Below are 14,066 nucleotides of genomic sequence, written 5' to 3'. Positions count from 1 at the left end.
AATCCAATGAAATCCTTTATATCATTGAATTCTCCATCCCTTTTGACAGTAATGTGATTGACAAGATTGAGGAAAAACATGGCAAATATGTAGACCTTGCTTTCGAAATGTCACGCTTACATCCCAAGTACCAAGTTGTTCAACTCCCCATTGTTCTCGGTGCCTTTGGTTTGGTACCTCCCAATCTGTTGACTGACATTGGGACAGTGAGTGAGTGAATTGGGTTTCACGCCATTTAAAAGTATTTCCGTTACATCATGGCATGTCAGGTTGATGTTGGAAAAACCTGAAATGATGCAGGTCTCAGACGTTTACCACTTTGGTGAAACCCACGAGCACGGCTGACAAACCTAGAAACATAATCGGGGCGAACCGGGATTCGAACCCACAATCATAGTTTTCCGTTTCCAAGGGATGCAACTCTGCACATCAATAAAAGAAGTTTAAGAGCTCCTGATTCTTTAAATTACTACAGTTATCTGTCTGTTCTTGAACTTCTTTCGAGTAGTATATATCCTGTATACAGTTCTGAAATAATCGTATCATATACTGATAAAAGATAGTTTATGGGATCATGAATATTTTGGGGGAGTTTTTTTAGAATGTGTACGGTATATACAAATATTTTGCGATTCCTAACTTTTTTGGTCAGTATATGCCATTAATACATATTACAGGCTTATAACATAACATAACATAACATAACATAACATAACATAACATAACATAACATAACATAACATAACATAACATAACATAATATAATATAATAATGATGCGTGGTGCTGGGAAGAGAGTGGAGTCTGGATATCTTGCTGCCATAAATTCCATTTAAATCAGAATTATTTACAGTATATCATGTTCGAAGTGAGATTGAGTCAAACTAAATTCAAAATCCCCATTAATGTGGTAAAAGCATGGTTAAAATCATAGAACTGTTGAAACAAGGATAATATGAACAACATATGAATGCACTTGTTTCTATTCATGTTTATTCATAATACGAAGGGGGCGGTCGGGTAGCCTAGTGGTTAAAGCATTCTCTCATCACGCCGAAGACCAGGGTTCGATTCCCAACATGGGTACATATGTGAAGCCCATGTCTGTTGTCCGTGATATTGCTGGAATATTACTAAAAGCAGTGTAAAACCAAACTCACCCACCCACTCATAACACTGAGAGGCTGAAGGCCAATGCTACATGCTATATGTAATGGGTGTACACATTCATAACTTAACATATTTGGAACTTCTTAGGTTTTACTGCATGCTGTATGTACTGTGACAGCTTTTTCGCTATATAATTGTTCCTAGACATTAATGAAACAAATTTCTGTAAACTAGGATAAAGGATATACCGTATTCGACGTAATAAGCGCCCCGCTCTAATAAGCGCCCACGGCGATATTTTCTAATATATTGGCTAGTGCAATCCCAATTAGCACCCCTTCCGATTGATCAATGTACAGAAGACTTATTTCTACGCGTATAATACGCACTCGTGTGTTATATGCGCCCTTAATTATTGGGAATTAAATTCTGGAAAAATATATATGTCGTACATTAACATTTCAAGCTGTCAGCATAAACCACGAAATTTATCTTTCAACTCTGTTTTTTTCACCAAAATAATATTCCAATAAGAGCCCCCTATTTCTAATTTGAGAGCGCCCTGGGCGCTTATTACGTCGAATACGGTAATATTTATCAATGAACTGTTTTCTGAGTTCAGCAAACATTAGGGACATATTAGTGAGAAATGGTATTTAGTTTCTACAGTGGTAAAATCACAAAACTGACAAATTCAGTGTTCTCTTAAGATCCCCATATATCTTTCCATCTCGATAAAGTGTTCATTTGAGCTACATCTTCCCGAGGCAAGAGAGATAACTGACTTTAAAAGTCCAGTTTCCACCCTTGCCGAACTAGGCTGGAATTCCTGGGCTTGATCATTGCGCCACCAGTGGTTATTATGAGTTATGTCCCTTCAAAGCCTCTCCTATGGACCAATCCGATTCCATCACTTTCAAACAAAATGGCGGTGCCCAGTCAAGACAATCTGATCGACCATCAAGATCTATATTGTGATAAAACGTGTCTTACATTGCGAAGTGCATCAAATCACGTGTGCACCTTGATTAAAACCATGAAAAGGGTTGGAAAATATGTGTTGACAACGAGTTGGCGATGCACATGCTTTGCAAATCCTGCAATCGACCGAAATCTTCACGACAGTTTATGAACCGGATTTCTGATTTCGTTGCGAGATTTTGATTGGACTATGCACAGACTCGTTAGTCCAGCCAAAATGTAACTCCATAATACCAGCCTAGTTCGGCAAGGGTGGAAACTGGAATTTTATAGTCAGTTAACTCACTTGCCTCGGGAAGATGCATCTGAATCTACACTTAATGAGCACGTTTTTCATTGTAAATGATTCCTAAGGTGGCACACTTAAATTTTCCTGACACACCCAAACATCCTTAGCCCACACTTTTTTAATATTATGTTTCACAGATTTATTCCAGCTTCTCCACACAAGGTCAGACGAAATAATAATAAAAATAAATATCAATTATTTATTTATTTAGAATCTATATGAAAGTCATTCTGCTGTGGAGTTAAAACTACAGATGGCCTCTTGAATCACTGCTAGTGATGTAGACATGGAATTTATATATAACATTTTATATTGCATAAGAGGTCTATATGAGTAGTGTGATTTTTTTGTTTTTATGTTTAATATATTTTTAAGACCAGCTGTTTTTCAGTCAGGGCTATGGGTTCGTGAAATGAAAAATAAAAAATGTGTGGCGTTATCAGCACCTGGTGCACACTTTAACAAAACATACATTAAATCTACTTCTGCTTTGATTAGTATTTCAAATACCGTATTTGAGCGCCCAGGGCGCTCTCAAAATTAGAAATAGGGGGCGCTCATTAGAATATTATTTTGAGTTGAAAGATTGTAAATTTCGTGGTTTATGCTAACAGCCTGAAATGTTTACATACGACAGATATATTTTTCAAGAATTAAATTGCTCATAATTAAGGGTGATGTAACACACGAGTGCGTATTATACATGAATAAATAAGTCTTGTGTACATTGATCAATCGGAAGGGGTACTGATTGGGATTGTTCACTGGCAAAGATATTAGTAAATATCGCTGTGGGCGCTTATTAGAGCAGGGCACTTATTACGTCAAATACGGTATATCGGAGTATGTCAACTGAATATTGGAGGCACATTCATTCAAAGTGATACAGATGGTAGATGTGTTTGTTTGTTTAACGTCGCACTCAGAAATATTCCTACTATATGATGGTAGTCTAAATAATCAAGTCCGGATTAGACAATCCAGTGATTGACATCATAAGCATCAATCTACGCAATTGGGATATGATGGCGTGCATCAACCGAGTCAGTGAGCCTGACCACCCGATCCCGTTAGTCGCCTCTTACGACAAGCATGGGTTGCTGAAGACCTATTCTAACCTGGATCTTGACGGGGGGCACTTTTATGAAACACATGAGCACGCGTATGATGCTCACATCCCAAGGTTCATAATCTTGGAAAAATCTTGGATTTAAACTCATGACCAGTGGCTTTTGTCATGACAAACTCCATGGAGTGATCTACTGGGCCAACTCCCTTTCATGTTTCTATCTTGTTTAGAATTGTGAGTGAGTGAGTGAGTGAGTTGGGTTTAACGCCACTTTTAACAGTATTCCAGTTATATCACCGTGTGTCGGCTTGATGTGGAAGGAAAGCCTTAAGTGATACAGGTCTTAGATGTTTGACTTCAGTGAAATCCATGAGGACAGGTATAGTGCTGACAAACCTAGAAACAATCATAGGTTTCTGGCGTGCCCAAGGGACGCAACTCTGTACAGTGAACTGTGGCACCTCAGACGACTGATCCCCACCCACCCACCCCAGACCCCCGATTAGAAATGTGCCTCATAAAAAACAATACATCATTTAATAAAACAACATTATGTTGTAATGTCTCTGAATCTCCTTGAACATGAGGATGAAACTGAGTCTTGATGTAGACAGTATAGGTTTGGTTTGCTGACCATATATATTCAAATTTTCACAGTATGAAACTATCAAGGTTTCACTGCAATTCAACATACATTACTCAAAGAAAGTATACATAAGACTCTGTTAAATCTATTTATCTATTTGGGAAATAATACTAATGACTAAACTACAAGACATGAGGAGATTCAGAAATAATTGAGAAATGTATGGAAGAATTGCGTAAACTGTTCATAAACATGATACTCATTTGAATATAATAAGTTTTTCAGAGCTAATAAAAATATCCATACCTTTTCAGAATTAAATATCAGTGTAGCATTCAATTAATGATAAAAAAATGATTAAAAAATAATAGATGCCCACATTTCTGGATGAAACATATTTTGATTTCTGATACATTGGACAAAAAGTACTTTTAAAAAGTGAATACAATTTTTTTTTAAATAACAAATCTTCAAATAATGTCAATCTGAATATAATCCAACCAATATTGGCACCATCGTAATTCTATCAATCAATACAGTACCTGATTCTCCACCCCCACAGTGTACGTAATTTTAGACTCAGACCAACGCAGTAAACAATACCTCCTGGCATATTTTCAACACAACACTAAGAACCATGTTTGCAATTTACCTGTACTGAGAACAGGGAGCCTAGTCAAACTGATCCTTGTTAATGAATCCGTCTTCAGTCACGTCTCATCAGTATGTCCTACCAATCCAAGAAAGCATGGGGAAGTGACACTTCCCTGTTTGCAGTCACACAATAATAAAGATCGACGATATTGATTAAAACAAGAGAAGACAAGCCTCATCGGCCCACACACACACGCAGTAGTGTCCATCGAATGCGCACGGGGGTGGGCTATATCTGTTGCAGGCCTGGATGTCACAGATTTCAGCAAGTAATTATGTATAAAATATCACGTTGCACAATTTCCCTGCTTATTTTGAGTTGATAAAACAATCTATTTTGTGTCATATTCAATGCTGTCTGGAGTCCAATGTGTTAGTAATATGGTAGTATAGTTTGTTCATATTTAATCATTGTCATTGGAAGTTTCATTTCAGGTTTTGTCTTTTTTAATTTTCGTGAATCAGTGGTAGGATAGTACTTTTCATATTAGGACAATGTTTCATGTATATGTTTCGATCTATACCATTGCCATTCAATTTAAGACCTTAAAAAGTAAAGTAAGACAATTAGAATTTGAAATCACATCATCAGTGTTTCAGCAAAATAACAGGAAATTATTTTACTAATATATCAAATTAAATACACAATGACATTTAATAACAAAATGAATGATAAAATGTTACCTGGTTACTTGGTATTGTTAATCTTCAGAGTGATAAATCCGTCTCAAATACGATCTCAGTGATGAAGAATGTTTCAAAACTCTTCCTCACTCAAGGTTATCATTTGCTATAATCCAACACTGATGTACTGACAGATAGGCGCTAGGGAAACAGTATTACATACAGCTTTCTGATTGGCTGAAGCTGGTGAGGCACATACTGTCCTCTGGCACAACTACCTACACTAGAGAGGTCAAATAAAGGTCTTGGATTTAATTGTTCTCTTTAACTTAGGAAAGTATAGATTCAATTTAACTCTGATTATTTTGCATGTATATAATATTAACAATCGAAATCTGAACGCATTCTTGAGTTTGAAAAGAGCAGAATTAGGGTATGTATCTTGAGGCAGAACTATTATAAATCTTAGATTATTTGTAACTTGAATAAATATCTGAACAGTAGACATAAATGGTTGAGAATGAGGCAAAAATAACGAAATAGTTGCCTTGCATCAAGTTCTAATGGAGATGATAGATTAATTAATAACTGTTGAGTTATATCTGAAAGTGAAGCAAAAATAATAAAATGGTTGCCTTGCATCAATGTCTGAGAGAGAAGAGGGATTATTTAATGGTTGTTGAATAGATATCTGAGAGCGAGGCAAAAGTTACTAAAATCAATAAATAAGATGAGAAAAAAACATCCCTGATAATTTTAACCACCCTATGGTTGTACATATTATTTTTATTTTAGAAAAAATTGCTATATTAGGATAAACAGTGTCTGAGGATTGCTGAAAACACTTAAAGCAGAGGCTTTCAGTACAATGAAGCCTCGGTCAATATAGAAGGGATGTCAATTATATAAGCTTGTAACCCAGACAAACATATATGTGGGTGTGACAAAATAATGAGAGTGTCCCCAACTTAATCACCAGCATGTTTCCCTGCTTGTCATGTGTGAGGCCTTCAGCAGGGTAATTATATAATTATACATCTCATTTGTATGTCAGGCCAACATCCAACACTGCTAATAGCATGGTGCACAGCAGGACTGTGGACACATGGGTCGTGGACAATACAAATGATGTCATATGTTTTGGGAAATGAGGCCATACTTTTTTACTTTTATGTTTGATGGATTTATTCCAGCTTTTCCACAAAGGGTCAGTTGAAATAAATGCAAATTTTATTTATTTATTTATTTATTTATTTATTTATTTATTTATTTATTTATTTATTTATTTATTTATTTATTTATTTATTTATTTATTTATTTATTTATTTATTTATTTATTTATTCATTCATTCATTCATTCATTTGAAAGTAATTGTGCCGTGGAGTTAAAACTGCAGCTGTCTTCTTGAATCACTTATAGTGATGTAGACACTGATGTGATGTAGATGATAAGAGGGTCTATATTACTAGTGGGAGACATAATAAAAATAAATATTTTATGTTTAATTTATTTCTTAGACCAGCTGCTTTTCAGTAAGTGCCGCGGGCCAATAAAACAAAAAATAAGAAATGTGTGGCCTTAGTTCATAGAACTGAGACACATATGGTTTGCAGCATTTTAACAAACTCAGTCACTAAAATATATATTTGTGGACTATCATCATCATCATCATCATCATCATCGTCGTTGTCATCGTCATCATCATCATCATCATCACTCCCAGATACTGATACCGTCATTGGTGTGTGACCTTGGACCGATAAGGTTGACTTTTTAACTTTGGACAGCAAAATATCAAACTTGGTAAAAATTAATCAACAACCAGCAACAGGCTAAGTTTTAAGTCTTGCCATGTGACCTTTGACCTTCACAATATTGACCAATTTGGTAACAGGATTTCACCTTTTTTCCATGAGTATCTGAACATAAAAAGAATTTGTACATGAACAAAAAGTTATGGATCATGAATACTTCCAGGGATGTTTTTTTTGAATATGTGTGCTCAGATAAAAATATCCCCAAAACTATTACTCCCTACTTTTTTCGTTTAGTATAGGGGCGGTCAGGTAGCCTAGTGGTTAAAGCGTTCGCTCGTCACGCCGAAGACCCGGGTTCGATTCCCTACATGGGTACAATGTGTGAAGCTAATTTCTGGTGTCCCCCGCCGTGATATTGCTGTAATATTGCTAAAAGCAGCCTAAAACCATACTCACTCACTCATTTAGTATAGTTATCTTACAGAACCAGAACTATGACATAAGAATGAGTGACGGAATTGACACATCATTGTGTTAGCTCAATTTGTAGGGCCATATTCCTATAAACTTTAACTAATTAATAAGTGAGTGAGTTGTATTTAATGTAACATTTAACAGTTTTCCAGTTATATCATGGCGTGTCAGCTTAATGTCGGAGGAAAGCCCGAAGTGAAGCAGGTCTCAGACGTTTACCACTTCGGTGAAACCCACGAGTATGGTGCTGACAAACCTAGAAACATAATTGGGGCGAACTGGGATTCAAACCCACAATCATAGGTTTCTGGCATGACCAAGGAAGCACCTCTGCACAGCGAATTGCGGCGCCTTAGACGACTGGGCCACCTGTGCACCAGCTTGGACCCTCGCAATTCACAACCCAACACAGGTATTCCAATATACTTGTAGCTTTACTTCTCAGTAATGGCCAAACAACATGTGAAGAGAAAACGAAACAAGCCAAGGGAGGTAACTCTCCCACTACCTAGGCAGTCTGCCGCTAAACATAAACAACGGTCGCCAACCACACTGGCGTTGCCCCTAATTAATAAGAATTTCTACCTACATGATATCTCTCAGTATCCCTCTCAAACGTTGAGTGGCATAGGTCATTTAAACCCAGTGAAGATAAGCAGTGACTTAGCCAAGTGACTTTGTTTCAAATATATCTCTGTTCACATAGCAGTGAATGGGTACCTAGTAGGATGAGATGGCAGAATGACCTTTACCCATCCAGCAGCACACAGGCAGCTTGGGTTGTATATACTCCCCAGGGAGCTGAGAATGAAAATCAAGTGCACATTGACCAGGGCAATATTGTAGCACTCTTAAGCTGGCACTAGGGTTTGGATTTGGTGCATTACAATCTCATTAAAATCAGATCTGAGTTCTCGCCGCCGCTAAACATAATCTGAGGACATCCCATTACGGGTCACGTCAGAACGACCTTTCGCGAACTTTAACCGACCACTGAAACGACTATCAAGAAGTCGACATCAGCCAATAAGAAAGCAGCTTTCTCGAGCTTTACAGCACTCGTTTCAACCTGACGACTTCCATTTCAGACTACGCTTGAAAAATATGTTGACACAGTTCTCGATTGAAATTTTGAAAACTGAATGAACGAACATTCCAGAATGTCTAATATATGGTTGAGATTGTATGGCAGTGCTTCCCACATACTGTTCAACGCCTCCTCCGTTCAAATGGAGGAAGCGAGAGATAGACGATAATTTTGACGGAATCAGTCGTACGGGTCGTAACTGTTGTTCTGAATACCCCGTGTTGACGTTTTCAAGGTTGCATAATTAGAAAACACATTACGACTGTCACTGTCATGATCTGGTAAGCGACGCTCTGATTGGTCGGTTGAAAGGTGGTTCTGACGTGACCCGTAATGGGATGTCATCAGATCTTTGTTTAGCGTATTGAGAACTCTGATCTGATTTTAATGAGATTTGGTGCATTATTAATATGCACACTATTTTGGGGATGTGACAGTTAAGCAAGCCTCTGTGACTAGACTTGATGTCTTTGAATTGGTAGGATGGTGCTTAAAATCATATCGGGACAGACGTTTCTTTCGTATGCACTTTTTTATAGAGAGTGCACACATAACTCGCCAAGCTCCACTCAGGGACATATTACCCATACTGAGTGTGTAGTGAATGTCCCATGCTGCAGTAGAGCCCTTCTTATATACAGTGAGGGGCGTTCAGGTAGCCAAGTTGGTAAAGCGTTCGCTTGTCATGCCGAAGACCCGGGTTCGATTCCCGACATGGGTACAATGTGTGAAGCCCATTTCTGGTGTCTCCCGACATGATATTTCTGGAATATTGCTAGAAGCGGCGTAAAACCAAACTCACCCACTCACTATATACAGTGATCCCTCATGACATTGATACCTTGGTTCTCGCGCTCCCTATCATGAAAACTTGCTTGACATATAGCAGTCAAAATACGACAAATATGACTTTTAACAAGTCAAAGTATGGCATATATTTTTGTATCCATTCTCTGTCAAGTAAAGTTCATTTCAAGGCATCAATAGTGGTAATCTGACTGTGGTAGCTGTACGTAATGGTGAGTTGTGTGATCCACCGATCTCTTCACACGCAATTTCACCAATAGCGCATGAAATTTTGAATAAAATTAATAATATATGTTACAAGCAGAAGTCCAGATACAAGGAATATGATTTTTAGAACCAGATTGTGTAATAATAGGATTATTGCGGACTTCAATTGATTTGTTTATTAGCATTTCCAGTGTTGCATGCTCACAGTGAGCAGCTGGTAATGTTTTTTTTGCAATGGAAAAAAAACATTGTATCAGTGTAAAACTTGAGTTTATTAAAAATGTACATAAATTGTGGTAGCCATGCATTACGGTGCGCTATAACCGAGTTAGCGCTATATTGAAGGGTGCAATAGCGAGGGAACAGTGTAGCTCACTTCCTGACTGTCAATATGGCAACTTTGTGATTATGTTTATATCTGATGTAGCTACTCCAAATATTATTTTTAGCGAAAGCCCTCTTGTGTTATTGCCTAATATCATTGCATAGTAACAAATGTATTATTTGGGGATTTATTTCCAACATCAAGCAAAATGTAAGAACTCTAACCTGGCACCTCATATGAAGCCCTACAAATGCCCTCCTGCATAAATCACTGTACAGAGTAGCCTCCCTTACTTGCGAGGATCCTAGGTTCGAATCCCAGATTCACATAATTATGATCTTGGTCTGTCAGCACCATGGCTTGTGGGATTTTGAAATGGTTAAAGGTCAGTGGTCAGTGTGCTGTGCGACATGAAGCACATGCCATGATATATGTAAATTATTTTTGAATTCTTCATTAGTTCTCAAATCACCCAATACAAAATTGACAATACATAAAACACACATAAATAAAATATTCACCTACTTTAGATAGTCCTCGCTAACTCAAAATGACCATAACTTCCTCGTAGCAGCTATTGATTTTCTGAATGAAAAATAGATGACTTGACATTCTATGGGACAGCTGTCTGACTGTGCATCCCACATGTGTTAAAGCATCAGATTTGTATCAGGTACACACCATGACAGCTTAGTCTGCAACACATGGTATCTGATCACAGTTTTAGAGAAGTGAGCTTGGTTAAAGCTCATTTGAACAGTATCTCATTTGAACAGTATCTCATTTGAACAGCACCTCATTTGAACAGCACCTCATTTGAACAGTATCTCATTTGAACAGTATCTCATTTGAACAGTTTCTCATTTGAACAGTATCTCATTTGAACAGTATCTCATTTGAACAGTATCTCATTGAACAGTATCTCATTTGAACAGTATCTCATTTGAAAAGTATCTCATTTGAACAGTATCTCATTTGAGCAGTATCTCATTTGAGCAGTATCTCATTTGAACAGCCTCTCATTTGAACAGTATCTCATTTGAACAGTATCTCATTTGAGCAGTATCTCATTTGAACAGCCTCTCATTTGAACAGTATCTCATTTGAACAGCATCTCATTGAACAGTATCTCATTTGAACAGCATCTCATTTGAACAGTATCTCATTTGAACAGCATCTCACTTCAACAGCATCTCATTTGAACAGCATCTAATTTGAACAGTATCTCATTTGAACAGCATCTCATTTGAACAGTACCTCATTTGAACAGTATCTCATTTGAACAGTATCTCATTTGAACAGCACCTCATTTGAACAGTACCTCATTTGAACAGTATCTCATTTGAACAGTATCTCATTTGAACAGCACCTCATTTGAACAGTATCTCATTTGAACAGCCTCTCATTTGAACAGCATCTCATTTGAACAGTATCTCAATTGATCAGCATCTCACTTCAACAGTATCTTATTTGTACTATTTGACTGGGATTACTTAGAAGTTGACAGATGACAAAGTAGAGAATTTGTACTATTTGACTGGGATTACTTAGAAGTTGACAGATGACAAAGTAGAGATAATTTATGGATAACAACTTCTTTATTTACTGTATATTGCATGACAACGGTATAAGTATCTATACCGAAACGTCCCCTTTACAGTTAATAAAGTAGTTGTTATCCATAAATTAGCATCTCATTTACCATATTTCCTCTAATAAACACTAGGAATCTGTTATGAAATATGTTCTTAATTTACCAAGCTCTCTAAGCGTTGTTTTGTCAAAAGGGATACCATGAATGAGTGAGAATTGTTTAATGCTGATTTTGACAGTTATTTCAATTGTATCAGTGTGTTTCAGCTTGACCTGAGAAGAAAACCGGGAATTGATATAGTTCCTAGAGTTTGGGATACAAAAGTATAGCTATGGTGCTGATGAACTAAGAAACATACCGTATTCCATGTAATAAGCGCCCACGGCGATACTTGCTAATATATTGGCTAGTGAACAATCCCAATTAGCACCCTTCCGATTGATCAATGTACACAAGACATATTTGGGGGACACCAGAAATGTGCCTCACACATTGTACCCATGTCGGGAATCGAACTCGGGTCTTCGGCGTGACGAGCGAACGCTTTAACCACTAGGCTACCCGACCGCCCCTGGAACTTTAATAAGTTTGGTTGGAGCAGGCACAACTGTAAGTACCCGTACAAATGTGGTAAGTGTACCAGCAATTCTCACGGTATTAGGACCTGTACGAAGGAATGGGGTCCAACAGGTCAAGGTCACTAAAAGGTCATAGGATAAACTTTATGTGCAGGGATATATCAATGGCAAGGACTTTCAGCTGTAGGCTAATCAACCCGCTTACCATTTCACCACATTAGGATTACCAACAGGGTCAAGGAATACTTACGAATGTGGTTAACATTTCTCACTGGTTTACATTGTTTTCGGATCAACTCTGGGTAGACTGCGATTTTCTTCAGCTGTACGCATTAGCAGCTGGTGAGGTTAGCTTTGGGGCCTACCTGATGGGCAATCTCATTAAAATAAGATCTTAGTTCTCGCTACCGCTAAACAAAGATCTGAGGACATCCCATTAGGGGTCATGTCAGAACGACCTTTCATCCGACCAATCAGAGCGTCTCTTACCAGATCATGAAAGTGACAGTCGGAATGTGATTTCTAATCATGCAGCCTTAAAAACTTTAAAACGGGGTATTCTGAACAATAGTTACGGGCTTAATGACTGAATCTATACAATCTAGACCATATATTAGCCATTAGAGAATGTTCTTTTGTTCAGGTTTCAAATTTTTAAGCGAGAATTTGTCAAAGTATGTTTCGAAGCGTAGTCGCCAATTTGAAATTAGTGCCGTAAAGCACGAGGAAGCTGCCTTCTGATTGGCTAATGTCGACTTCTTGTCAGTAATTCCATTGGTTGGTCAGAGTTTGCGAAAGGTCGGTCTGACGTGACCCGTAATGGGATGTCCTCAGATGTTTAGCGGCAGCAAGAACGAAGATCTGATTTTAATGAGATTGACCTGTTGGGCAAATAGTTAGCGCAAGATTGCCAAACCAGCGGGTTACGGATAGAACTACACACAATAATCAACAAACAATCGACCAAGGCCACCAGAGTGACGAGCCTACCCGCCAAATTACCCTACATTGTCTTAGACAAAGTATGTTTGTACCACTGCGAACACTATTGACAATGTGCTTTCAACTTGTGGTGTGGTTCTTCTGGTCTACCCTGCTAGTAACAAATTAACTTGCTTCCAAATTACTGCTCGCGCTTAAGCCTACCTGCTTTTCAGTGGGAACCTTTCCAGGGTTACCTGCTTCTCAGTGGGAACCTTTCCAGGGTTACCTGCTTTTCAGTGGGAACCTTTTCAGGGTTACCTGCTTCTTAGTGGGAACCTTTTCAGGGTTACCTGCTTCTCAGTGGGAACCTTTTCAGGGTTACCTGCTTCTCAGTGGGAACCTTTTCAGGGTTACCTGCTTCTCAGTGGGAACCTTTTCAGGGTTACCTGCTTCTTAGTGGGAACCTTTTCAGGGTTACCTGCTTCTTAGTGGGAACCTTTCCAGGGTTACCTGCTTCTTAGTGGGAACCTTTCCAGGGTTACCTGCTTCTTAGTGGGAACCTTTTCAGGGTTACCTGCTTCTCAGTGGGAACCTTTTCAGGGTTACCTGCTTCTTAGTGGGAACCTTTCCAGGGTTACCTGCTTCTTAGTGGGAACCTTTTCAGGGTTACCTGCTTCTCAGTGGGAACCTTTTCAGGGTTACCTGCTTCTCAGTGGGAACCTTGTCTTTCCCGACTTTTCAGCCATGGAATCGTAAAAATAGCTTAAGTTAACCAACTGCCATGTGTATTGGCCTAGGAGCGGTAGTCGACATTTAGGTCGATGGCGAAAGCTGCCACAATGGCCTTACTAATTTGGCAAGGCAGAGGTAGATGCTTTTGGTCAGCAATAGTAGTTGCCATCTATGCTATCTATACTATAAATTACATTGATTGATTGATTGACTGATTGACTGACTGATTGATTGATTGATTGATTGATTGATTGATTGATTGATTGAT

The 14,066-nt window shown here is 38.2% G+C and overlaps 1 protein-coding gene across 5 annotated transcripts in view; it reads right to left on the bottom strand.

Annotated features, from left to right (window-relative positions):
• LOC139472305 (uncharacterized) overlaps nt 1-14,066 on the bottom strand; it is a 70,968-nt gene that overhangs the window by 19,135 nt on the left and 37,767 nt on the right. Inside the window, exon 1 of one of the 5 annotated variants that reach the window (XM_071254747.1) lies at nt 10,496-10,549. The exons of 2 other annotated variants lie outside the window; for them this stretch is intronic. The gene's annotated coding sequence lies outside the window, so the exon portion shown is untranslated. Of the gene's footprint in view, nt 1-4,686; nt 4,857-5,372; nt 5,476-10,495; nt 10,550-14,066 lie in introns of those variants that run through there. 2 more of the 5 variants (XM_071254746.1, XM_071254745.1) reach the window with 2 other exon arrangements.

Source organism: Haliotis cracherodii, unplaced genomic scaffold (genome assembly GCF_022045235.1).
Source record: "Haliotis cracherodii isolate W230 unplaced genomic scaffold, xgHalCrac1.p SCAF_24, whole genome shotgun sequence".
In the NCBI taxonomy this organism is placed as follows: Eukaryota; Metazoa; Mollusca; class Gastropoda; order Lepetellida; family Haliotidae; genus Haliotis; species Haliotis cracherodii.
Note: the sequence above shows the minus strand (reverse complement) of the source record. Positions and strands in the feature narration are given on the sequence as shown.